Here is a 27,302-nt window from a genome sequence, read left to right as displayed (position 1 = left end):
TAGGATGACAAATATATATGATATATGATATATAAATATGAATCTATAAACCCAGTAATAAAAAGTGTAGATGAGGATTTGGAGAAACTGGACTCCTCATACATTACTTCTGGACATATACAATGCTTCAGTCACTTTAAAAGCTATATTAGCAATTCCTCAAAATGTTAAAAGCAGAATACATCCCAGCAATTCCATTTTTTGATATATCCTGAAGAGAAGTGAAAATATGTGTTCACACAAAAACTTGTCCATGAGCATTTACAGCAGAATTATTCATCATCAACTGATGGATGGATAAGCAATGTGGTGTATTTATAACTACGGCATATTATTTGAATACAAAAAGGAATTTGGGTATTGATATATGCTACACTATGGATGAGCCTTGACAACGTCACACTAAATGAAAGACGATAATCAAAAAAGGCAGCATACTGTATGGTTCTACTTATATGAAATGCCTAGAACAGGCAAACCTGTAGAGGCAGAAAGTAGAGTGGTGGCTGTTGAGGGCTAAGGGAAAGGAAGGTTAGGGACTGACTTACTAAAGGGTACTGGTTCCTTTTGGGGGTGATGGCTACACAACCCTGAAATGTACATAAAACCCTAGTGCACACTTTCAAAGGCTGCATTTTACGGTATGTGAATTATATCTCCATAAACCTGTTATTCTTGAAGCTGAGCCCACCTATGGAGCAACTGACACAGCACTGACTGTGGCATCCGAACGGGGAGTGACCCACCCGCCCACCGCGAAGGAGAACAGCACCTGACCCAGTGTTGGAGGGGTGCAGTCTTCTTGCCAATGGACACTGTGAGCAGCACAGATGAGGGGGCCAACAGAGCAAGCTGAGTTCATGAAACAGGGAGAAGACACAAAGACCTCTCAATAAAACCATTAAGAGCGTTCAGTCTCTAGGAGAACACATCTTTGTTTTTAAAATCTTTTTATACCTGTTTTATTTTCTATTAGCTTTTTAATCTTTACTTTTTAAACAGTTCTATATGTTTACAATTCTCATTTCATTTTTAATTCTCTTGGATTTGATCTGTTATTGATTATTCACAGGTTTTAAATATTGTGTTTTGAGTTTTTTCTTCTTTGCATTAAGGTTTTAAAAAGACATCTCAACTCGATTCCTATTCTTCTTCAACTTGCTCTTCTATTATTGATTATACACTGTTTTCAAACCTTCTTTTCCTCCATTCTTTTAAAATTCTATTTCTCTCTCTCATTTTTAAGTTTTATTCCAGCATAGGCCTTAGATAGATAAAGAAATAAACCCCTTTAAGGGCCACAATAGATAACTGATACTCCTTAAGCCACAGTGCCAGAGAGATATGAGCAGTTGAAGAAGCAGAGAAAGTATTCCCAATTAAAAGAGAAAGAGAAATCCCCTGAAAGAATGATCAATGAAATAGATATTAATGGCCTATTAGATCAAGATTTCTAAAAAGAAGTGATCGAATTACTGAAGGAACTAAAAGAGATAGTATTTAGAGACATAAAATATGTCAAAAACAAAATAGTAGCTATAAAGAAGAGCCAAGTAGAATTGGTAAATTCATTGGCTGAAATGAGATCTGACCTAAAGGCAGTACAACTCAGGCTAGATAATGCAGAGGAACGAATAAGTGACCTAGAAGACAGGACAACAGAAAGCACACAATCAGAACAGTTGAGAGAAAAAAATAAAAAACAATGAAAACAATATATGGAACCTATGGGATAATATAAAGCATGCCAATCTATGCATCATAAGAGTTCCAGAAGGGGAAGAAAGAACAAAGGGGATGGAAAAGGTATTTAAAGAAATCATAACTGAAAAATTCCCAAACATAAAGAAAGAATCAGACACCCAAGTACAGGAGGCTCAGAGGTTCCCAAACAGGAAAAGCCTAAAGAGACACACACCAAGACATAACAAAATCAAGATGGCCAGACTGAAGGATAAAGAAATGATCCTAAAGGCAGCAAGAGAAAAACAAAGAGTGAGTTACAAGAGATGGCTCTCAGCTGATTTCTCTACAGAAACACTGTAGGCCAGAAGGGAGTGGAAAGATATATACAAAGTCCTGAATGAAAAAACAGATGCAGCCTAGGATACTTTCTGCAGCAAGGCTATCCTTTAGAACAGAGGGAGAGGTAATGAATTTCACAGAGAAGAAAAACTAAAAGACTTTAGCAACACTAAACCCATGCTAAAAGAAATATTGTAAGGTACACTCTAAATAAAAAAGAAGCAGGATGATACAGAAATGAGAGCTCATAACTGGAAAGGTGATAACTACCATGAATTACAAATAGAATGAACATGAAATTGTAAAAGAAGACATCTAAATCATTGAGTGGGAGAGGGAAGCAAGAAAATATAGAGTATTTTTTCTTTCTTCTTTTTTCTTAAATTTTTCGTTCTAGGTAGGATGGGTTAGAGATTGCATTACTATCTGTTTAGTACACAGTTACAGTAATTGCTTAACAGACTTACAAAAAAGTGTAACCACAAGCCAAAAACTTACAAGTGAGTAACAAAAACTAAATACAATCCAAGATAACAGAAAGGAAAATTACCATACCGCAAAAGGAAGAAGAAAGGAACAAAGAAGAAATATGAAATCAACTGCAAATAAAAGTTCAAATAGCAATAAACACTCATTTATCATTAATTACTCTAAATGATAATGGACTAAATGCTCCAGTCAAAAGACAGAGTGGCAGACTGGATAATAAAGCAAAAAACTTCAATAAACTGCATACAAGAGACACATTTTAGGGAGAAGGACACATATAGATTGAGAGTGAATGGACGTAAAAGGATATTCCATGCAAATGGAAACTCCAAAAAAGCAGGTATAGCAGTTCTGATTTCAGACAAAATAGACTTTAAAACAAGGGCCATAAAGAAAGATAAATAAAGGCATTTTATAATGATTAAAGGAGCAATACAAGATGAGGATATTACAATCATTAATATATATGCATCCAACATGAGCACCTAAGTACATAAAACAACTACTAACAGAGATAAACGGGGAAATTGATGGGAATACAATCATTGTCAGAAGTTTTAACACCACATTAACATCACTAGACAGATCCTCCACACAAAAAATAAATAAGGCAACAGAGAAATTAAATGATACAATAGAAAAATTAGATTTAGTGGATATTTTCAGAGCATTACAACCCCCCAAAATAGGATATACATTCTTTTCAAGTGTGCGTGGAACATTTTCTAGGATTCATCATGTACTTGGTCACAAAAGAAGCCTCAAAAATTTTAAGAAGATAGAAATTATCTCAAGTATCCTTACTGACCACAATGCCATTGAAACTAGAAATCTCTTCAGAGAAACAAAGCATAAAAAAAAGGAAAGCATAGAGATTAAACAACATGCTATTAAAAAAAAATGGGTCAATGATGAAATCAAAGTTGAAATTAAGGAATACATTGAGACAAATGAAAATGAAAACAACCACAAAAAACTTATGGGACAAAGCAAAAGCAGTGCTAAGAGGAAAGTTTAGGGCGATACAGGCCTTCCTCAAAAATGAAGAACAATTTCAAAAAAACAATCTAACCCACCAGTTAAAAGAACTAGATACTGAAGAGCAAAAACACCCAAAAAGTCAGCAGAAGGAAGGAAATAATTAAGATCTGGGAGGAAATAAATAAAATAGAGATTAAAGAAATAGAGAAAATAATCAATCAAACCAAAAGCAATTTTTTGAAAGAGTAAATAAAATCGAGAACCTCTGGCCAAACTCACAAAGAAGAAAAAAGAGAGAGCACAAATTTGCAAAATAAGAAAGGAAAATGGAGAAATTACAACAAATAACATAGAAATATAGACTATCATATGAGAATATCATGAAAAACTACATAAAAAAAGGGATAACCTAGAGGAGATGGACACGTTTCTGGAAACATACAGTCCACTAAAACTGAATCAAGAAGAAACTGACCACTTGAACAAAATGATCACTAGGAATGAAATCGAATTAACAATAAAAAAAATCCCTACAAATAAAATCCAGAACTGGACAGCTTCACCAGGGAATTCTACCACACATACAAAGAAGTACTCATACCAGGCCTTCTCAAACTCTTCTAGAAGATTGAAAAGAAGGAATATTCCCAAACTCATTCTATGAAGCCACAATCACCCTGATACCAAAACCAGGCAAAGACACCACCAAAAAAGAGAATTACAGAACAATATCACTGATGAACACAGATGCAAAAAAAGTCCTTACCAAAATACTAGCAAATAGAATTCTACAGCACATAAAAAAGATTATACAACATGCTCAAATGGGGTTCATCTCAGGGACACAAGGGTGGTTCAACATATGCAAATCAATCAATGTAATACTTCACATCAACAAGAGAAAGGACTAAAACCACATGATCATCTCAATAGATGCATAAAAGCTTTTGATAAAATTCAACACCCATTTATGATAAAAATTCTCACCAAAGTGGGTATTGAGGGAACATAACTCAACATCATGAAAGCTATATATGACAAACCTACAGCCAGCATAGCACTGAACGGTGAAAACCTCAAAAGCTTCTCACTAAATTCTGGGACAAGACAAGGATGCCACTATCACCACTCTTATTCAACATAGACTTGGAAGTCCTGACCATAGCAATCAGGCAAGTAAGAGAAGTAAAAGGGGTCTAAATTGGAAAAGAAGAGGTAAAAGTGTCACTACATGCAGATAACATGACACTATATATAGAAAACCCTAAAAGGTCCACACCAAAACTACTAGAGCTGATCGAAGAATTTAGCAAGGTAGCAGGTTACAAGATTAATGTTCAAAAATCAGTTGCATTTCTTTACACTAATGATGAATCAACAGAAAAAGGAAGTAAAGAAATAAAACACTTTAAAATAGCACCCAAAGTAATAAAATTTCTAGGAATAAATCTAACCACAGAGGTGAGAGAATTTTACACAGAAAACTATAAACCATTGGCGAAGGTAATTGAAGAAGACTTTAAAAAATGGAAAGGTATCCCAAGCTCTTGGATTGCAAGAATCAATATTGTTAAAATGGTCACACTGCCCAGGGCAATATACAGATTTAATGCAATCCCTGTAAAATTACCCAAGACATATTTCATAGAACTAGAACAAATCACAATAAAATTTATATGGAACCATCAAAGACATAGAAATTCCAGGGTATTACTGAAGAAAAAAAAGAAAGAGCCTGGAGGAATAACTCTCCCAGACTTCAGACAATACTATAGAGTTACAGTCATCAAGACAGCATGGTATTGGTACAAAAACATACATATAGACCAATGGAACAGAATAGAGAGCCCAGAAATGAACCCAGAAACTTTTGGTCAACTAATCTTCGACAAAGGAGGCAAGAATATACAATGGAATAAAGACAGTCTCTTCAGCAAGATAAACATAAGACAAGATACAATAAACCTCCTAGAAGAAAATACAGGCAAAATATCTGACATACATCTCAGAAATGTTCCCTTAGGGCAGTCTACCCAAGCAATAGAAATAAAAGCAAGAATAAACAAATGGGACCTAAAGAAACTTACAAGATTCTGCACAGCAAAGGACACCATATGTAAAAAAAAAGACAACCTACAGAATGGGAGAATATTTTTGCAAATGAAACTGACAAAGGCTTGATCTCCAGAATATATAAGCAGCTCAAATGACTTAATAAGAAAAAACCAAATAACCTAAACCAAAAATGGGCAGAAGACCTAAACAAGCAATTCTCCAAGGAAGACATACAAATGATCAATGGGCACATGAAAAAATGCTCAATGTCACTAATTATCAGAGAAATGCAAATCAAAACTACAATGAGGTATCACCTCAAACCAGTCATAATGGCCATCATTCAAAAATCCACAAATGACAAATGCTAGAGAGGCTGTGGAGAAAGGGGAACCTCCTACACTTCTGGTGGGAATGCAGTGTGGTGCAGCCACTGTGGAAAACAGTATTGAGTTCCCTCAAATGTCTAGGAATAGACTTGCCATATGACCCAGGAATCCTGCTCCTGGGCATGTATCCTGAAGGAACCCTACTTCAGGATGACACCTGCATCCCAATGTTCATAGCAGCACTATTTACAGTAGCCAAGACATGGATACAGCCTAAATGTCCATCAGCAGATGACTGGCTAAAGAAGTGGTATATTTATACAATGGAATACTACTCGGCCATAAAAACTGACAATTTAGGGCCATTTGCAGCAACATGGATGCTCCTGGAGAATGTCATTCTAAGTTAAGTAAGAATGGTAACAAGGAATAAAGACAATTACCCACAGGTACAGTTATTTTGATTAAAATATCCACACAGAAAGCAAGTCACCCCCACGACTGCTGCCAGGAGGAGCATCTGAGTGTAATAGCCCAGCCAAGCAAAGTAGATTCTGAACTTCTCTCCTTAGAATTTCCTGCAGAAAGACAGAAGGAAGTTTCAGAAGACACAAATAATCACTCTGTAGCTTCATCCTCATGTTAATTTATTTTTTTCTTTTTTGGGGGGCATAACTAGGTTTATTTATTTGTTTTTAAATGGAGGCATTGGGGATTGAACCCAGGACTTCATGCATGCTAGACATGCACTCTACCACTGAGCTATACCCTCCCTCCATCATATTAATTTCTGATTCTAAATCAAGGGGGCTTTAAGTTTAATCCTCTGACTCAATTCACTCTTAAAACATATGCGTTTTCATAGCAGCCCCCAAATTCTACCGTGAAATAAGAAGTGTTTTATGTATCATAGAAGTACAGATCACTGGCTCACCTGCTGAAGAGAGATAAATGAGAACAGAGCAAAGGAGAGGACGAGGCTGACTCCAGAGCAGATGCAGGGGATCATCACCACTCAATGGACAGTCTGGCACATTCAACAAATCCCCCCAAAAATCATTCTTAACAGGCTTGACACAAGTGGACATCAACAAGTGGCTCAGTCATCTGCTCCTGCCTTATCTCGGGAATGTCCCTGGAGCAAATACATCGTAAACCACAGATAATAAGGAAATGGCTGATAATGATAACAACTGGGAGTGCAATGTCTGTCTGACAAAATATTTATAAAACTCATTGTGGGAATGGGAGAGGGCAGGAGGGATGTGACTGAGGAAGGCACTGCCCTGTATTCTTTGTATCTAGCACGTCTGTTGTTCCTAGGTTTTAAAACCTCTTCTCAGTTAACCTGGAGTAGATGGAACAGGCCAGGGAGGCAAGATTAGAAGAAAGGAGGCAGGGCATTAAGTGGTGCCAGGCTGATCCTAAAAGGGAGACCGACACAGACAGGCAGACACAGAGAGTTTAGGGATGAGGTGGAACAATGAGACGGCGGCTCAGGTGTGTCTTGCTGTTGCTGAACCTTCCCTCAACTGGCTCACTGATGACTCGGCAGTGCTGGGTAAAACCTGTGGATTTCCTCAGCTCTGAGTTCTCTCTGAGGCTTCCGGCTCAGTCTGGAGCTGAGATGAGTTCCGTGGGCTTAGCCTAGGGGGGACTCAGCTCCGAGAATAGCCTGGAATCCTGGAAAACTTCACGCAGGAACCCCGGAGGCTGGACCAGCACTCACAGGGCTGCTGTGAGACCAGCTCCATAGTCAGAGCCCTGGGCATGGACCATTCCATGGGGAAAAGGGCTGAGCCCGATGCCAAATCAGATAGGAGCGAAAAAGTGTGTTCATTCTCATGTGACTGGGCTTTGTGGCCTGGCTCACGGGTGGCAGGCTCAGGATGGTGTCTGGCAGAGAAAACCCTGGCAATGGGTTTGAGATGTCTTGGACTCTTTCTTGTTAAGCTTTTTGTAATACATTCTTATCAACTATCCATCCTGAAAATGCCAAATTCAAAACTGAAAGAATGTTAGAAGTTGCCTGCTCTAACTGCCCAATGGTAAACACACCCTGCTACAGTTAGAGAGCTGGTCAGGCAGCCTCTGCCTGGATATTTACAGTGACGGGGAGTTCATTACTTCCAAAGGTTACAAGTCGGCAGGAAGGTCAGACAGAATTTTTGAACCTTAAACAGATATCTGCCTCCTAGTCCTTGCTGAAAGGCAAGGAATAATGAGGATCCCTTCAAATATAGTTTTGCCTGATTGTTATCTCTCTCTGTCAAAAGTACCCCAATTTTTTTTTCAAAATTCAGCTTTGATTTCTTTTTATCAAAGTAATGCCATACATTTAATAAAGAGTCAAACAGTTCTCGAACACCGATTGTAAAAAGGAGCAGTTCCCATCAACCGCCCCATTTCCTGGCCAGAAACAACCACGTTCAGCTCCTACTGCTGACTCTTGGAATACTTACTCCCTTTCTCTGACTAATATCCTTGTAACACAGCCTATTGACTTTTTCAGCTTTATGTATCACCTATTTAACTTTCTATTTTGGAAAATGAGGATTCAGCTCTCTTTCAAACCCCATCTCATCTACACACCCAAACCTTCATTCTTCCAACCTTTTGATACAATTACATTATAATTTTCATCAGCTCAGTATCCTTGATTTACATTATTATTACTCTGTACAGACTATTCAAAGCTGTAGCAATTTGTGCTAGTCTTACCTTTTCTTCCCTACTTCGTTTTCCTGGAGTTAATAATTGTCTTGGTTTTTCATAGCTTAGATTTCTGTGCACTTAATAATTCAACCTCAGACCTTCTCTTAACGAACAACTTTCACAATACTTTCCAATACATTGTCTACAAATTTCATCTCCTTGAATAAATCTCTTCAGATCTCCTTCCACATGGATTAACGACATGCTAGTCTTGTCACAGAGCTCATGGGGCCACTAGTGGGAAGTAACATGGGAATACATGGACCAGGATCAGGGAAAAGATCAACATAATTGCCTTAGCAATACATACTTAAAATAGTAGGAAAATTGTTTTCTTTACAAACACAAACACACACACACAAACCCCAAAAGCCCATAAAGAATGATTAAAGAGTGGTCAAACCCATTGCCCTGCCTTCAAATTCTGTATAACATAAAACAAAAATAACAGAAGGAAGATATCATATAAATATGAATCTCAAGGGGGATTGGGTACACTCAGTGGCAGAGTGTGTGCTCAGCATGCTTAAGGTCCTAGATTCAATCTTCAGTACCTCCATTAGAAAAAAAAATTAAAAAGAAAAAAAAATTATCAATTTTAAATATTTACATATTAACAAATATCCTCCTTTAAAACTGTGTTCTAAAGGATAACCCGGGTTAAGGAGAAAGTACCTCTTCATGACTGTGATCCTGCTGATAATTGAGGGAGGAAATTAGAGTATGACCACATGAAATAATATTCCTTATGAAATAATGATCCCGGGTGACAATCATTATTGGCTGCTGTCATCACAAAAAAGAGAGTCGAATGTAATATTATGTACCTTATGACAGGAGTACAAAACTTCACATAACAATTATTTTTGCACAAAGTTGAACCTCAATCAGATCAAGCTTTTAGGGGAGGATTAAATCACTTAGCTAAAGCCAATACATAGGATGGAGAAACAAGTCTAACACCATAGGGGAGAATGAAATCAGCCAAACAGGAAATAGAGAAACCCCTCAGCAATTTCAAGGAAAATGAGAAACAGGAAAATTATAGATTAGAACGCACTTGAGAGATATGCTAGCTGCAATGTCTGAATCTTGTCTGGATCTTGATTTCAACCCCAAAACTACTTAAAAGTGTATTTTTGTGACAAGCAGGGAATTATTTTGTAACCCTAAAAAAAAGGAATATTCCAATTTTATTTGAAAGAGACCTTGTCATTTCACTAACGAAAGGTTAAGCTATGTAGGATTGTCTTCAAAATGACCCCATAGTGGGGGAGGGGAGGAGATGGAGATGAAAGATGCAACAACAGTGACTCTGAGTATATAATTCTGGAGCTGGGTGACTGATAACACCCAGGCAGGCTGGCTGTACTGTTCTCTCTATTTCTGTACATGTTTGAATCTTTCCATAAAATGTGAAACAACAAATAGACTTCAGTGTTTTAAAACCCTCACTTTGAAGGTTCAGAGGTTTGCCCAAGTAGGTGGGCACCTGCATGGGGCACTGAGATAAGAAAGAACAGACACCTGGCTCCAGACCGACCTGGGGCTACCTTGACCCTCCTCTTCTCCTAACCATCCACAGCCAGCCCATAACTGCATCCCGTCAGCCCCACTCCCCAAATGCATTCCTCATTGGCTCCCACCATCTCTCAACTGGCCCAATCCAAGAGCCTCCTACCTGGCCTCCCTGCTTCCTGGGTCCCTGCCATACATTCTCCACATTATCTTTGCAAAATGTGAGTGAGAGAAAATTACTTAAGTGCTTAAGCTATCATGACTGCTTCTCACTGCGCTTAGAGTCTACACTCCTTTCCGTGCTCCTGATGCCCTTCTAAACCTCGCGTCTCATCACTCTCACCAGCGCTGGCTCCAGTGTCTCCACAAACCTGCTGAGCACATTTGTGCCTCGGGGCCAATGGACAAGCTGCCTCTATTCCATGGGTGACTTTTCCCAGATCTTCAAATTCCAGCCTCCTTATCGCCATCTCAGCTCACATGTAACCTACTCAAAGATAGCTTTCTTAACTCACTTCCCCCCAAGTCTCCCATCTCAACACTGTGTTATTTCTTCATTTCAATCTGACATTGTTTCCTTATTTGCACGATTATTTTTGTTTTCTCGGTTGTCCTTGGCCTCCATCCCCCCAGCAGCCTTGCCCAAACAGCATAAGCCCCCGGGGAGCAGCCGGCGCTGGTGCTCTGAGAAGACACATGCTGAGCGCGACATTACAATCACGTGGTGTAGTGAAACGGTGTCGAACAGCAGATACAGAAAAGCAGTGAGAATTTCTCTCTTATTTTATAATTTAAATGAAATATAACATTTACTCCTATGTAATGAAGAATTTGGTAGGTCTTTGTTCCCAGTTCCTAGGCAGCAACCGCTAAAGCCTCGAAATTTCCCAAGATAAGAGTGTCTTTGCTATTCATGGTGGAACCTTGGATGGCTTGTGTTCATGAGATGACTCAGGATGGGGACTGGCCAGCCAGAGACACCAACCATGTGATTAGAGGAGTGGGGCTTTGAGCTTTGTGACAAGTGAGTGGCCACCAGGAGAGGAAGGGGCTCAAAATTTAGGGCTAAGGAAAGGTTTGACTTACAGTTAGGGTTTGGGTTAGCCATGTCGGTAGTGACCCAATAAATCATGGCTTTGTAATAAAGCCTGCAGTAAAAACTTGGGGCAACGAAGCTCAGAGCTCCTGTGAGCTTCCTGGTTGGTAACACTCTTGGAGGACTGTCACACTCAGATGCCATGAGGACAACCCTGAGCCCTTCCCACTGGGGTGCTCTCCACAACAGCTCACCTGATGAGACCTAAGGGCTGCTGCTTGTCTGTGCTTCGAGGAGGAGCCCATTCCCTGTACAGAAGGCCCTGATCACTGGGGCAGCTGAGGTCCTCTGACGGAGGCTGAAGTGGCACTGGGAATCAGAAGCAAACAGGTGAGCGTCACTGTCACAAAATGTTCACATGTTCTGTTGATAAAATTTGGTGCTAACACTTCATGGTCATTTGTAAATAAGGGGCCCTCACTTGCCAGGAGGGATGGAGGTACCATATAATTTTTCATAATTCTCACCCAGGATTAATATTAACCCCTTGAGGGTCATTTGCAAACGTGGGTGGAAAGGAACGCTTGGATGTCACAGTCCTGGGATCACCGTGGGTACCTGGTGAGAGCCTTGCAGATGCTTAATGTTCTACAACCGGGCCAGTGTTCCACAGCAAAAATCTAGTCCACCCAAGTGCCCAAACTGCTGCAGTGGAGGGACACCTGATGGTCCAGCCCCCTCTTTGGACACCCGGAGGAACTTGGACCCTGACAGGTTAGGGGCAGGGTCAATTCTAAAACCCAGGCATTTTTGTCCCCACAATTCAGTAGTTATTCGGTGACAGCACATGGAATATAAACAACAAAGTAACTTGACATGATGTTATATATTTAGCTTACTCAAGAAACAAAGTTTAAATCCAGTCATTCTCCTTCCCACCTGACCTACTTTCCTTTGTCTTGTACTAGCACCAGATTATTACCCACCCAGCCTTAACAAGGGTCCTGACTCCACTTACCTCCCTCCCAAACACCACATGAGATGATTCCTCAGCCTGGATGTGGGACCAGCAATTACAAGAAGCTTTAGTGGAAAAGAACTGGTTATGCACAGATACCAACTAAACACTGTAGATTCCTGGTGTCCCACAATAGTAATCATGACAGCTGTTTGCAAGTGTCCCCAAAGTTCATTTAAGACTCTCACTGCTAATTTTGCTGGGACATAAATATGAAACATGTGGACTGCTGGGCTGGACTGCTAAGCTGGGTCTCTAATCCAGGAAGCTCAGTGTCTGCTCCCTGCACCCAGCTCCCTGTTCTGTTCATGCATATGCATCAAGAAGCTGTTTAGTGTCCATTTTAATATCTTAAACAGTGCATTTCAATATTGTCTTCATCCACAAATACGTGTACCACATAGTAGTAATGATCAATCTTAGTATTTGCTTTCTTTGGTCTTAGAGAGTCAGATAAATGGATAGCAAAGATAACAAAGTCATAGAGGGCTATAATATAGTATTTCCTTTATTTCAATGACAGGATTTATTTAAAGAGCTTAGATATAACATCCTTGCATTTATGGCATCATTAAGCGTCTGAAGCTGTTACATTATAAAAACTTCATTTCTAGCGAGATGTTATCAGTTAGAGAAGAGCTCCTAAATTTGAGGGGTTGCTGTCATCTCAGACAGAGTCCCTAAAAAATGTCAGCAATCTGCAGTATTGCCATCATGACAAGAACCCAGACAGATGAAATTTGGAAAGCCCTGTGGCTTTCTAGTGTACAGACATAAAATGGTATTTCAGAGGGAAAAGCCTGAATTACAGAAAGTGATAAATGAAATGGTCTAACATGCATTTCCCTTTCAAAGAACTAATATGTCTTTTGTCGATAATAACATCTGTCAGTAATTATGAAAAGAGCTGACAGATGCATAGTACTTAATATAAGCCAGGGCAGTTGTATCACTGACACAGATTCATTAATCCCCATAGCATCTCTACAAGGTGGGTACTACAATTATCCCCATTTTATTGGTGAGGAACTTGATAGACACAGAGGGTAAATGACATTTACAAGGTCGACAGCGAGAAACCAACACAGGTGTTCCAGCTTGAGTCTACGCTCTTGGCCACTTCTCTCTTTTTTTTTTTTTTTTTTGGTGGTGGGGAGATAATAAGGTAATTCTGGTGGGGGGTGGGGAGGTAATTAGGGTTATATGTCTATTTTAGAGGACGTGATGGGGGCTGAACCCAGGACCTTATGCTTGCTAAGCATGTGCCCCATCACTTGAGCTGTGCCCTCCCCTCTAGAGTCTATGCTCTTAGCTGCTAATCCTCACTGTCCCACATGGTAACTGTGGGGGAAGTACAGTTCATTCATTCACTCGTTAAACTCAGCCTTCCCGGTGCCTGAGATTCAGCAGTGAACAAGACAACATGTTTCCTGCCTTAAATGAGCTTGTCGCCTCCTGATATATTATCTTCATTTTACCCAGGAAGAAACAAGGTCAAGAAGATTAGCCTTTTCCTGTTAACACCGGAGGATACATGAGGTGCTTTATTTCAATTCTGCCATTTGACTTACACCATGGGGAGGGAAAGCTGCCTTGCAAATCCTGGAGCTCACAAACCTGTTAATCCTGAATTTTTTTTAACACTGTCCCTTACTTGATACTTGATCTGAGAAAGGATGAAGTAAACCTAAAAATGTTCTAAGAGAGCTTGTGGCTTATACAAGGTAACTAACCAGCCACTGTTTACTATCCTAACAGGAATCTGTAGGCATATTTCTTTTCTTTCTCTTTTTTCCTTTTTATGGGCAGCTTTTAAAAACCAAATCAAACCAACCAAACCAAATCACTGATAATTCAACAGCAGGTTCTAAATCACCCCCAAGACAGCAGCTAAACTCGGTTTAGACTTACAATGCGGTTTCTGGTGGTTGGATTGAAGAATGTATCTCTATCCTGAATATAAAAGTCTTTCATGGAGCTCTTCTCAAATAGGGCAATGAAAAACTCTTGTTCCGGTTGTTGATACTTTCATCCACTTGGAGGACTTTCATCAAACAGCAGAAGTTATCAAAGGCTGAGGACCGGGTTTTCAAATCATTGGGCTTCAGAGGCAATATTATGTGCAGTATCTCAGCGTATGTACAGAACACCTCCCACAGGGGGTGTACTTTTGCAAATACAAGCTTGTCATCCAAAACCTATATTGGGAGAATGAAAACACAAACCAGGAAAATATTTTCACATTTTTAGTATACAGATTTTTCCTACGTTGCTGGTAGTTAAAGCACTTGTGCAAACACACACATATGTCACACTGGTAAAAGTGAAGATATAATAAAAATAGATTTGCAATACATCATACATTTTTGCCTTAAAGATAATTTCTTTGTTGAAATTACTGAAAAGTTTTTTAAATTCCTTACAGTTCCTTCATAAAATAACCAATGTTTTAGATAAAGAAAAGCAAACTTGTTAATTTTTAGTCCAAATTAGTAACTAAAAATAGAAACACCAAAATATTCTTTGCAGTGGTATTGTAATGACAATTTTTTAAATTTCTGAAACCTAGAACTATTTACATATCTGTTCAATATATTGTTAAACAGCCATTAAAAGGGATTTAAAAGATTTATATTTATTGATATGGAATATATAATAAAAGGAGAAAACAAAAAAATGTGAAATAATAATTTTCCTTTTTGGAAGGGAAAAATATCTTCATTTGAACAAAAAAAAGTTTAGAAGGATTTTATGATCCTTTATATATAATTAAGGTACAGATGGTTTTTAATTCCACTGTTCTTTCACTTTCAATTTTGGGGGTAACTTTTTATAATAAAAAAATCTTTAAAAAGGTTCTTGCATAAATACATTAATAGATATATTTATGACTATATTCTCTGGCTATTAAAAAAGATCTCCTAGCTGTGGATCTGAAACTTACATTCCATAATGCAGATTCTGACTGACTCACCTCCCAGCCCACAGCAAAGGCACGGCTAGTGTGACATGTTTCAAATACCATTCCAAGGAACATGCAGGCTCCCAGCCAATGGCTGCAAGGGGACTGACACTGATCTGGTTGCTCCCAGCTGCAGACCATCACAGATGAGGTTAGATCCACAGGCTCATATTTTCTCTGTCAAAAGAAATCAGAAAGTGTTAGGCTTTTACTTACACCAGGGAACAAGAATTTGTTTTTTATGCAAAAAAATAACAACAAACCAATTTGAACCTGATGAAAAGACATTTACTCAAAACAGCACAGTAGCAATGAAGGTGCTCTGGCAGACAGGGACTTGTTGGATTCCTGTGAGTGCTGGACTCCTCACATGGAATTTCCTTGGCACTCCAGAAGGCCTGTGGTTGTCCTCATGGGTTTGTGGCCATAAGTGGTGCACAAAAGTCTCTGGCTTTGCCACAGTTTCAAAGCCTTTTTGGCTTATGAAAGGTTTTGCCCTCAAATGGAGTTTTCTTGAGTCCAGTCACTGATGTCATTTACCAGAGTTACAGTCCAGATCTGATATTCTAGACTCTTAATATCTTGCAGACATTCAAATGGTTCAGGTTTGGATGTGTATTCACCTCTGCAGGCCTGGACCAAATCCGATAAAGACACCCGGACAAGTTCAGCAAAATACAAAGAAATTTTTCTCTCTGCAAGACTGAAATGTCTGTGAAGCTATAAAAACATCTGCACCTACAAAAATAGGGAACCAACTCATCAATAACATATCTATCCATAATGCATGGACATTCAAAATAAATACTGTATTTACTCCTATTAAATTCTATCTGGCTTTTGCCAAACTGTGTCCTAAACTGAAAGGAAAGTAGGTAAATGTAGAGAATTTTTTACCTTTTAAGAGAAAAAGGAACCCTCCTACTCGGTTGGTGGGAATGTAAATTGGTGTAGCCTCTATGGAGGACAGAAAAGAGGTTCCATAAAAAAATGAAAATAGACTTCCGTGTGATCCAGCAATCCCATTCATGGATATATGTTTGGAGAAAAATTTAATTCAAAAAGACACATGCACCCCAATGTTCACAGCAGCACAATTTAAAATAGCCAAGACACTGAAACAACCCAAATGTTCACTGACAGATGACTGGATAAAGAAGTTGTGGTATATTATATATATATATATATATATATATGTATATATACATGTATGCATATATATACACACGCATATATACACATGAACACACACACAAATGGAATACTGTTCAGCCACTAAAAAATAAAATAATGACATTTGCAATAACATGGATGGACCTACAGGGTATTATGCTAAGTGAAATAAGTCAGAGAAAGAAAAACAAATATTCTATGTATTAACTTATATGTATATCTAAAAAATAAAACAAATTAATGACTATAATAAAACAGAAATAGACTCACAGGTACACAGAACAGATTGGTGGTTACCAATGGGGAGAAGGAGAAGAGGGGAGGCAGGAAGGGGTTAGGGGATTGAGAGGTAAAAAGTACTAAGTATAAAATGGATAGGTTACAGGGCTGTATCATACAGCACAGGGAAATATAGCCATTATTTTATGGTGACTTTAAATGGAATATAATCTATAAAAATGTTGAGCCTCTGTTTTGTACACCTGAAACTAATATGATGCAAATCAACTACTCAATTACAAAATTTTTAATCAAAGTTTTCTTTTCATATTATTTGCAATAAGTTAGAAGCCAGCACTCTCAACAGAAACATAGTGCAAGTCACAATTTTCCAGTAATCCCATTTAGAAAATAAAAAGGAACAAGTGAAATTAATTCCAGTAATAATTACATTTATCCCAAAATATCCAATATACTATCATTTCAAAAGTGTGATTGACACTTTTAAAACTTATTAATAATATTTTACATTATTTTTGTTGTACAAAGTCTTGAAAATCTATTATGTATTTTCCACTTATAGAACATCTCAATTCACAATAGCCACATGTGGCTGGTGGCTACCATACTACACAGACCAGATTACACCATTCACACTTCTGATAAATTAACTGCTCTTACTTATTTAAAAAACTTGCAGAAAAGGGTTTAGATATTCCCTCTATCAAACAAAGCAACCTTGACAGGTGGGGATTATTTTCATTATAAAGTGAAAAATAAAGGTAAGAGAGCCATGCTTACATGTATGTTAAGGTAACAATACCTTCTTAATTCATTCAGGACTTTACAATCTTTCTTCATATGCCAAGGATTCACTGTCACTGCGCAATGTTTTTCACTACTATCATCTTTGTGATTGAGAGGCTTCTGATGACCCTGCTTTGTGCTTCTGTACATAAAGTAACAAAACAGAGAAAAAGACCTTATTAAAGATAATTTAGGGGGGAGGGTATAGCTCAAGTGAAAGATCATGTTCTTAGCATGCACAAGGGCCTGGGTTCAATCTCCAGTAATTCTTCTAAAAATAAAATAAATAAATAAAAACCTAATTACCACCCCCCAGCAAAAAATTAATTTATTACTTTAATTAAAAGTTTAAAAAAGATAATTTAGTGCAGGCTTATCAGGCTACAAGAGCTACAATGAATGCCCCCACCCATTAATTTAGAAGAAGTCTCACAGTATTTCTCAACATAAAGGCTAAAATATAATTGAGAACACTTCCTGATGGTCAGCATCATTTTAACAAAAATGTAGATAATTACGTCCCTGTTGTCAAATTTCTGTCAGAGTTGGGCATGGAACATTTAGTTAGTAAAAGTGATTTTGCAGCTCTCTTTGAAAGAAATGCTGAGAAATGATCTTTTCTGTTGGAAATTAGCCTGCTTTTAAATTCTTCAGTAGGCATAAGTGTTTACAAACCATGCAGGAACTGGATTATATTTTACATATACTTTAGAAACTGATTTGAATTTTGCCCTCTACCTGCAAGGCTATTTCTTAGGTAATAACATAAGCAGGCCACTATACTAAATTTTGTTTCCCTGTTTGCTTAATCCTCACAACAACTCTGTAAGCTGCTATTATTACCCCCATATAACAGATAAAGAGCTTGAGGCAGAAAATAATTTGGGTAACTTGGTAAATGGTGGAGCTGGGTAAGACTGCAGCCAGTCTGACACTCAGGTCCATTCTTCTCACCAATGTCTGATACTGCTACCTACATTCAGCAATGACCGCTAATTTCATATTTAAGTGTGTCATTTCTAAAAGTGCAAAGCTATATTAGTACTGCTGTGTAAATTATCCGTTTGAGATGTGATTGCCAAAAAAAAAAAAAGAAATAAAATCAGGGTGCCACTGAGGGGGGGCAAACTGCATATGGACGGACACAAGGGGACTTTGTGAGGAAAAAGTTGCACAAATCTAGAAATAGCTAAAATGGCTGACTTGTACAATTATAATGTGTGAATTTTATGGCCTGTAAATTACACCTTAATACAGATATTAAATTAAGAAACTGGGATACAAAATTAAGACTAAAACACATATATAAATCACACAAAGAACAACAGGCAAATATCATTATTTACTGCACCATTGTCCTTGATGCAGCTTCCTATCCTCACCCATTCCTGAAAGGATGATTCATTTTTAAAATAGTCTTTTAATTTATTCAGCAAATAATTTTTGATTGCCTACTATGTACCCAGGACTAGTCTAGGCAGTTGGAATAGATAAATAAACAATACAAAAGTCCTGTCCTCACGGAGCTTTGTTGGAGTCTAGCTGGGATGGGGGTGGAGATGACAATTCACACAACAGAGCAGCAGAGGAGGTGGCATGTTAGGAAAGAGGAACCATGGAAAAATCAAAAAAGGGCAAGGTAAAGAGAGTTTAGGGTATGGGATGAGGGTGATGTTGTATTAAATACCAGAGCAGGCCACACTGAGGACTGAGGTTAGAACTAAGACTTGGAGGTGAGAAGTCCCAGGTGGACGGAATAACCATCACCGAGGCCAGCGTGCACTTCGCATGTTCCAGAATGAGGGCACGGCTGGAGCTGCGGAGAAGGGTCAGTGCAGATCCTGTATGGCCTTGGAGGACGTTGTAAGGACTGTGGCTTTTACCCAGAGTGAAATGGGGAGGCACTGCAGAAGGACGACACAATCTAACTTAGGTTTTCGAGGCTCACTTGACTGCCAGGTGAGAATAGTCGAAACGGGTCAGAGATGAAAGGAGGGAAGCCTCTGAGAAGGGCTGTGCAGGAGGAGAGGACAGTGGCTCAGGGTAGGGAAGCAGCAGTGGAGGCAGGAACCATGGTGAGAAGTGGCTGGGTTCTGGATATGTTTTAAAGGCAGTGTTAAACCAGATCTATTGACAGAATTCATGTGGTATGTCAGTGAAAGTCAGAATAACTCCAAGTTTTTTGACCCAAGCAGCTGGATGGATTAAGTTTCCACTAACTGAATGGGGGAGGTTGCAGGAAGAACCAGTTTGGGGTGTAGGAGAACAAAGAGCTCAGTTTTTACACATGTTGCTTTTAAGATATCAGAGTTTCAAGTGAAGATGTCAAATCAGCAGAAGATTGTAAGAGTCCAGAGTTGGAGAGAAAAATTCTAGCAGGAGACAGAAATGTGGGAATCATGGGTCACACAGGTGGCACAGGAAGACATGAAACCCAGGTACTCAAACATTAAGATAACCTGGCATTAACCATAGAAGTTGTCCTTGAGGGCCTGCCTACTAGGTGTGGATATCAGTCCTATTTCCTGACCACTCGAGTTTTAAAAAGCAACTTACAAATTAATTCGTGCAAGACACTGCCTCCAGTGGGTGGGTCCAGAGCTGGAGTGGGAGAATTGGATGGTGCACACTACTCCCTACAGTAGAATGTGTGTGTGTGTGTGTACACATGTGTGTGTGCGCAGGGGGATGAGATACACCTGGCTTAAGAAAAAGAGCTAGTAAGTCTAGAAGCTGAAAGATGAAAGAACATCCAGATATGGTAGAGGGAACAGGGGAAACACTGTGTACTGTAAGACATATCCCCATAATGCCATTTCCCACCATCCTTTCATCAGGAACACAGTTGGAAAGGGGGGAATTATGTAGATACGTGTGATGTACACAAACTTTCTGAGTATGTAACACAGAATATCTACATATGTAGCAAGTTAGTGATATTTATATATGCTTCAAGTTTAAAAACAAGTTCACAACAGAGGGAAAATAAAATACTGAGGAGTGGTAGAAGTATCATAGAAGGCCTTTCAATGCTCAGAATGGAAGCAAAAGCAGCTTCACCCAACAAAGAACGTCAATAAGAGTCAAGAATGTTTATATTTGCTTAAGAAATTGAGAGTTACAACTTCCTGCTTTCAAGAATTAACATAAGACAGATACCACACTATAAGCAACGTCTATACTGGAGCTTTCTTAAAGCTATTTTAGTTCCTGCTTGTTCTGATGTACTTCAGACACTCTGCAAAGAAAACCTTCTATTCAAAGGCTTAAAGGAATAAAATAAGAAATAACACTGCATTCTTTTCAGTGGTCTCTGTACTGAAAGTCACTTGCAAATGCAGCACCCTGCCACAGGTCCACATTTTTAACAATAAAGACCTTTGCGCAATTTTTCAATTGCTATGTGACTTTGGGTCAGTCTCTCACTAAGAAGCAGAATGGAGTACCAGAAAATGACACATCAGGTCTAAAACTACAGATGTGGGAGATGAACCTACACCAGGAAACAGCTAAGTGGGAGGGTAAGGTTTACCTTTTAAGTTACCGTAAGTGCAGTTACACCTGCTCCCTGCTTCCCCTGTGAAGTGAAGAGCTAGTCTTTTCCAGAAAAGCTCTCATTCTGAGAACTGTCTTCTTTAAAATATTCGGAGATTCTCTTTTAAGGTTCTTGCACTTTTAAGCCTTTCCCCAACTCTACATCCTATAACAAGTGTAAAAATTATCCTATAGCCTATTGTTACAGAACATACTCTACAAAAGCTGAGGTTTCCCAGGGTTTGGATCCCAGAACTCTGCTACCAGATAATCCTAAAGCTTTCCTTCCATAACAGACTCTTCCGCCAATTCCCAGCTGCGGGCAAATTCGGCTTCTCAGATCAGGTAACTTTCTAACGCTGCCTACGAACACTCTGCTGCCAGTAAAGGAACTCTCAGACCGAAAGCACACAATGCCCCTAGTGAGGGTTGCCTCCTTCAATCAATCAAGATGCCATCACCAAGCAAATATTTAAACCTACTGCAAAACCTCTAAAGACATCTTACAAACAATATAGTTTGTATAGATGCATACTATTTGCTCTGGAATAGTGATTTCCAATGGAAGGAACAAAGGACCACATGACCCAAGCAATTTTTTAAAACTGCACATAACCATCCCTCTTCACGTGAGGATTCAGGCAAGACGGTCTTACAGGCCTAGGTGTAACAGAATGACAGCACCTCTAGGAGTAGGTTGAAAAGCAGCGAGGTAGACTTCTAGTGAAAGGGGGTGATGTAATAGGCCCCATCGCCCACTTACCTACCAGCACAGGACAGTCATCTCAGATCGAGAACAAACACTTTGGGAAACAGAGGTTGTTTATATTTTTATGGTATTCTGGTGGAAATAATGCCCTGAGTCATGTGAAGTTGTGGCTGCAAAATTGAACAGGGGACTGGACATTTTCACATTCAGGACAAAAATAGCCCCTGGATAGCCACCATATCTGCTCTCCCCTTTGCCTGTTCACCCCAAAAGCTGCAGGACTCTCCTGCTTGCAATGACACCCACCACTTCTCACAAATTCTTGCCAAGTTCACATCAGCAGCTGGTGGTGTCAAAGTCACCATTTGTACTGCTATGAAGTCCCTCCATTTCTTTATATCCCTTCTATTTTCTCTGTTGTCTTCCTAGCTACACTTGCATTCACAAGATAGTTACCGCACTAACATTGCCTCTGTAATCAGTCCAGGATATAGGAAGTAGAGATTCAACTGTAACCAGTCCCAGAATACTTGTCATGCCACACTAGTGTCCCAAAAAATACTCTGGCATCCCTCATCTCACTCAAAGAACCACTGCATTACTTAGAGGTTGTAAAATTAGAGGGCTTTCTCTACTGGGAAACACTGTGGCTTGTGGTAGAGTTGTGATTTCAGTTTTTGCAACTACTTACAGGCAAAAAGACATGGCCCGCAAATTTTCTTCAAGCGTTTGGTATTTAAACTTTCATTAGATACAGAGCCAGTGGACTAACCGTAATCTATGAACATATGGTCATATTATCAAATAATGTTCATGTCTACCTTACAGACATGTAAGAACTTGGATTACACCTGCAAGCCTCTAGGACTTTAGAATTAGATGTGAAGCATCCTGTGAGATAAAAAACCTCCTATCCAGTCACAGAACACAATTATAGACAACATGGCACTAATGTCACTGAATACATTAGTATAGTCCATGTATGGTTAAGTTACATCTCCAATTTCTCAGAGCTGGAAAGGAGATGTCTAGAAAAGCTGGAAAAGCCCAATTACCAAAACAGCTCAAAAGTTAATGCAGACTCCTGCACCTCCCAGAGCAGAGGGCAGAGGGGGTATTGCCCAACACTCTGTCCTCCCCCAGGATGTGGCATGTGGGGAAGCAGGCAGGAATGGGTGGCTGGGACTCGGAGGTGGAGAGGTGATGAAAGCAAGAGTGGAACTGCTCTGGTCCTAGAACAACAGAGCTGTAAAAAGCTCGGCTTCAGTTCAACCAACTCCCTCTCCCACTTTCCCTCCCACCTACGTGACAAACAGAGCACAGCCAGGCACTTTCTGCCCATGACGGTAACTACTAGTAGGAAAGGGACCAGGATAAAAGCATGTCCTATAAAAGATCAGTCTGATTTTAAGGCTATGTTATAAACAATGAACAGCACTGTCAGAGTGGGACACTTGTGTGGCGCTCAAGTAGGGAGGAGGAGGTTGAGGATCCATTTCCAGCACTTCCATGTCTTTTATCACTCCTATTTCTGACCTTTCCTTTGCCACTTTTTGAAGCACTGCCATCACTGGCAGGTAAAGGGGCAGCAATGTGACTTGGCCGTTTGGCTGATGGGGCTACATTTCCCAGCAGTGGAATGAAAAGGCACTGGAAGAGGATCAGCTGGAAGATGTGAACTGCGGTCCTGGCCTGTGCCAAACACTAACCAGGTGACCCTGGGTTAGGCTCTTAGTCTCTCTGGGCTTCCGGCTGTTTACTTATAAAAGAAGGTTTTGTCATTGCACAAATATATCCAATATGAAATGTAACATGAAAGTCAAACATAAGGACATCTCACCTGCTTGCTTCAGGGAACTGTACAAGCACTGAACACTATGTGAATGTAAACACAGTCTTAAGAAAACTATTGAGGTAAAGCACTAAACTGAACATGGAGATAAAGTTTTATGGATTTTCTTGGCTTTCTTTTTTAATTGCAACACTGAATTAATAGTTATTAGCTATAATCCACACCACCACCACTGCGAATAAATAAAGAAGGTAAGCACTGCCTGGATGCCTGTTATTGCCCGATGCTAAGCAGGGTGAGGGGTATAAAGGAGGCTGAACAAGTGAGTCTTCTCCAGTTACCAGCTAAGTGAGGAGACACATTGGAAACCACCCAGGAATGGTACCAAGTCAGTACTCAAATCCAAGATTACAGACTACTGATCATAAACAGTACAGGAATACAAAGAGGAGCTAGAAGTATTTGGAATAAATAGGGAAGACTCTATGAAGGGGATGGGGCTCCAACTAGTTCTCAGGGCAATTCTAAGCTGTTTTAACTGAGGACTGGATAGGAAAAGGCTGGTGACTCCTGGTTTTTAATAAGGCACAGGTTACCCTAGGAGGCTAAGTTACATAATGATTGGAACAAATAAGGTAAGTCCAAAATGATGAAGGGTCGAGACTCCCTGGCTGAGATCTGGTTGTGTTAAGTCTTTGACTTGACTGTAGATGTGGGAGCACCAAAACTGTAGGTTGACTGAAAGGGGGGGAGAGAATATCCAAGAATTCAGCAGAAGGAAAAATTCATGTATCAGGGATGAAAGCTCTTCATCAGAGTATCAGCAATCAGAATAGACACTTGAAACCAAAAACATACAGTTCAAGAAGCTGACAAAATGTGGAGGGTGGTGAGAGAAAGATAAATCAAAGACCACTCCAAGCCTTTGTGTATTCAAGACCGAAAGAATGATTATCCCACTGAATATGTGGAGACGCTGCAAGAAAAAAGATTATGAAATCAGCTTTAGACATGTTGAATCTGACGTATGAGCTAAGAGTAGGTTTTCTCTAAGAAGCTCAAAATTCAAAACTGAAGCACAGATGTTGAGTACAGGCTTAAGTTGCAGATGGACAAGACATGATAAATCTCCTAAAAGAAAACATAGGCAAAACATTATCTGACATAAATCTTAGCAACATTCTCCTAGGGTAATCTACCCAGGCAATGGAAATAAGAGAAAAAATAAACAAAAGGGACATAATTAAACTCATAAATTTCTTCACAGCAAAGACAACCATAAGTAAAACAAAAGGAAACAACAACCTACGAATGGGAGAAAATATTTGCAAATGATACGACTAACAGAGGCTTAATTTTCAGAATATATATAACAGCTCATACAACTTAATAACAAAAAAACAAACAACTCAATCTTAAAATAGGCAGAAGACCTAAACAAGCATTTCTCCAATGAAGACACAAATGGCCAATAGGCACATGAAAGAATGCTCAATATCACTAATAAACTGAGAAATTCAAATCAAAACTATAATTAAGTGTCAGCTCCCATCATTCAGAATGACCATCGCTCAAAAGTTCATGAATGATAAATGCTAGAGAGGCTGTAGAGTGAAGGGTACCCTCTTACACTGCTGGTGGGAATCTAGTTTGGTGTAGTCATTATGGAAAGCATGGAAATCCCTGAAAAAACTAAAAGTAGACTTACCCTATGACCCAGCAATCCCACATCTGGGTATATAACTGGAAAGAACTCCAATGTGAAAAGATACCTGCACACCAGTTTTCACAGCACCACTGTATACAAGAGCCGAGACATGGAGGAAAGCTAAATGTAGCAACAGATGACTGGATAAAGAAGTTGTGGCATATTTATACACTGGAATACTACTCTACCATGAATAGGACAAAATAAAACCATTTGCAGCAACATGGATGGAGCTAGAGATCGTCATTCTAAGTGAAAGCAGCCAGAAACAGAAAAATACCAAATGATACCACTCATATGTGCAATGTAAAAAAAGAGAGAAAAAGACACTGTGAACTCATCTACAGAACAGAAACAGACTTGCAGACTTAGTAAACAATCAAGGTTACCAGGGAAAGGGGATAGGAAGGGATAAATTTGGGAGTTCGAGATTTACAAATGTCAGCCACTATATATAAAAAGAGATTTTAAATTAAGTTTCTTCTATATAGCACAGAAACCTATGTTCATTATCTAGCAATAACCTATAATGAAAAAGCTGATACAGCCACCAACTGAGGAAGCAGGAGAAGAAAGGAGAGTTAGTTATGCTGGGCTAGAGCCCACTTCTAAAATCCTTGTCAGCCACTGAGGCTGCCCCGAGTACACTGAGCTTTCCTCCCAGGGACAGGCTGACATGACATGCGTCCTGCAAACCTGGGGCAGCAGAGGCCGTCCCCAGGTCTGGCCCTAGGGGAGATGGGAGCAAGTCCACCTGCTCCCCTTGGGGCAGCACCCCTCCCTGCAGCCCCCGCCACCTGACTGCACCACGCCTGCATCTCAGGAAACCACTGACTTGAAAACAACTGATCCACGAACCTGGGGCAGCGGCAGGGAGATGGGCAGCGACCTGGCAAGCTGGTAGACTTGCCCCCATCTCCCCCATGGCCTGTCCAGGGCTCGGCCTCTGCTGCTCCAGGCACGGTCCGCAGGTCAGCCTGCTCTCGGGAGGAGGGCACGGTGTGGTTGAAGGCAGTGGCGGGTTATGGGGTCTGCCCATGGGAGCCCTTGGATTTGCTTCAAACTCCCCAGCGCATGGCCTGAGCTTGGCCTCTGCTGCCTCAGGTTCGTGGAACTCAGGTTACAGGTCAGCCTGCTCCTGGAAGGCGGGTGCTGTGTTGTCAGGGAAAGGCGGCAGCTGCGATGGCGGGATTGGGGCTGCCCTGTGAGAGCGCGGGGGTTGCAACAATTTCCCGCTGCTGCTGCAGCCATCCCAGCACACTCATCGCACCGAGCCCATCTCCCAGGAGCAGACTGACCTGTAACCTGAGTCCCACTAACCTGGGTCTTTAGAGGCCGCCCCCAAGGTCAGGCCGCAGGTAAGATGGGAGCAAATCCATGGGCTCTCATGGGGCAGTCCCCATTCCATCCGAGGCCCCGCGACCGCACCGCACCCACCTGCAAGGAGCAGGCCATCGTCTGAGGGCCAGTCGGAGATGCTCTGGAACCGTCCGGCGCCCTCCCAACTCCCGGGGCTGTACCTGCTCTCCTAAACCCGTGTATAAGCGGCGGCAAAAACACGGTGTTCAGGAACTACTAATACCGGGGTTACCACGAACCACAGCGGCGGCTGGGACCCGCCTCAGGGTCCTAACGGGACGCGCGGCCGGGACCTCACCTCCGCACCCCTCCCTGGGCGCCTCCTCAGCTGCACAGCCCAGGCGTCACCCGCCGGCTCCCCGAGCAGCGCGCCCCCACCAGCGCCCTATTAACTGTCCGGCACCGGCAGCCGAGCCGCGGGCAAGCGGCGGCCCAGGCCCCAGGCCGTGTTCCTCTTCCAGGAGCTGGTCCAGGAGCAACCGGCTGCCGCCAGCTTCCACGCGTTCTGGGTGGGTTCCGGCGTCCGCGCGTCTGTCCGTCTGCGCGTGCGCGCCCCTCCTCCTCCCGCCCGCAGCGCAAACTGCTCGGGTGGGTCTCCTGCTTTACCGGCCCTGGCCGCTGGGGCCGGGAGGAGCCAGGTGGGGCCCCTCCTGCTTGTCCCGCCGGGTCTCCATCCCCAGAGCCTTCACCCAGCCACCGACTGGGTCCTGGCATTGAACTAGAACCACGACTGCCCTAGGCCAGGCCTCACCCACCCAGCCCCACTTTCCCTGCTCAACTTCCCCTCCCTGTTACTACCCTCCCACCACTGGCCAGGCCCAGTCTCCCACCAGACCTTGAAGACAGGGCTCCTTCTCCTCACACCATGGTCCC

The 27,302-nt window shown here is 40.8% G+C and overlaps 1 long non-coding RNA gene across 1 annotated transcript; it reads right to left on the bottom strand.

Annotated features, from left to right (window-relative positions):
• Window positions 1–14,177: 14,177 nt before the first annotated feature.
• Window positions 14,178–26,939, bottom strand: LOC140695021 (uncharacterized). The gene is made up of 4 exons (XR_012070699.1): window positions 26,728–26,939; window positions 17,344–17,469; window positions 15,141–15,305; window positions 14,178–14,364 (listed from the first exon to the last, which is right to left on the bottom strand). It is a non-coding gene; the product is annotated as an uncharacterized lncRNA (long non-coding RNA).
• Window positions 26,940–27,302: the final 363 nt, after the last annotated feature.

The sequence above is a fragment of the Vicugna pacos genome, unplaced genomic scaffold (genome assembly GCF_048564905.1).
Source record: "Vicugna pacos unplaced genomic scaffold, VicPac4 scaffold_122, whole genome shotgun sequence".
NCBI classification, from domain to species: domain Eukaryota; kingdom Metazoa; phylum Chordata; class Mammalia; order Artiodactyla; family Camelidae; genus Vicugna; species Vicugna pacos.
The sequence above is the reverse complement of the archived record's forward strand: the minus strand, read 5'-3'. Positions and strand labels throughout refer to the sequence as shown.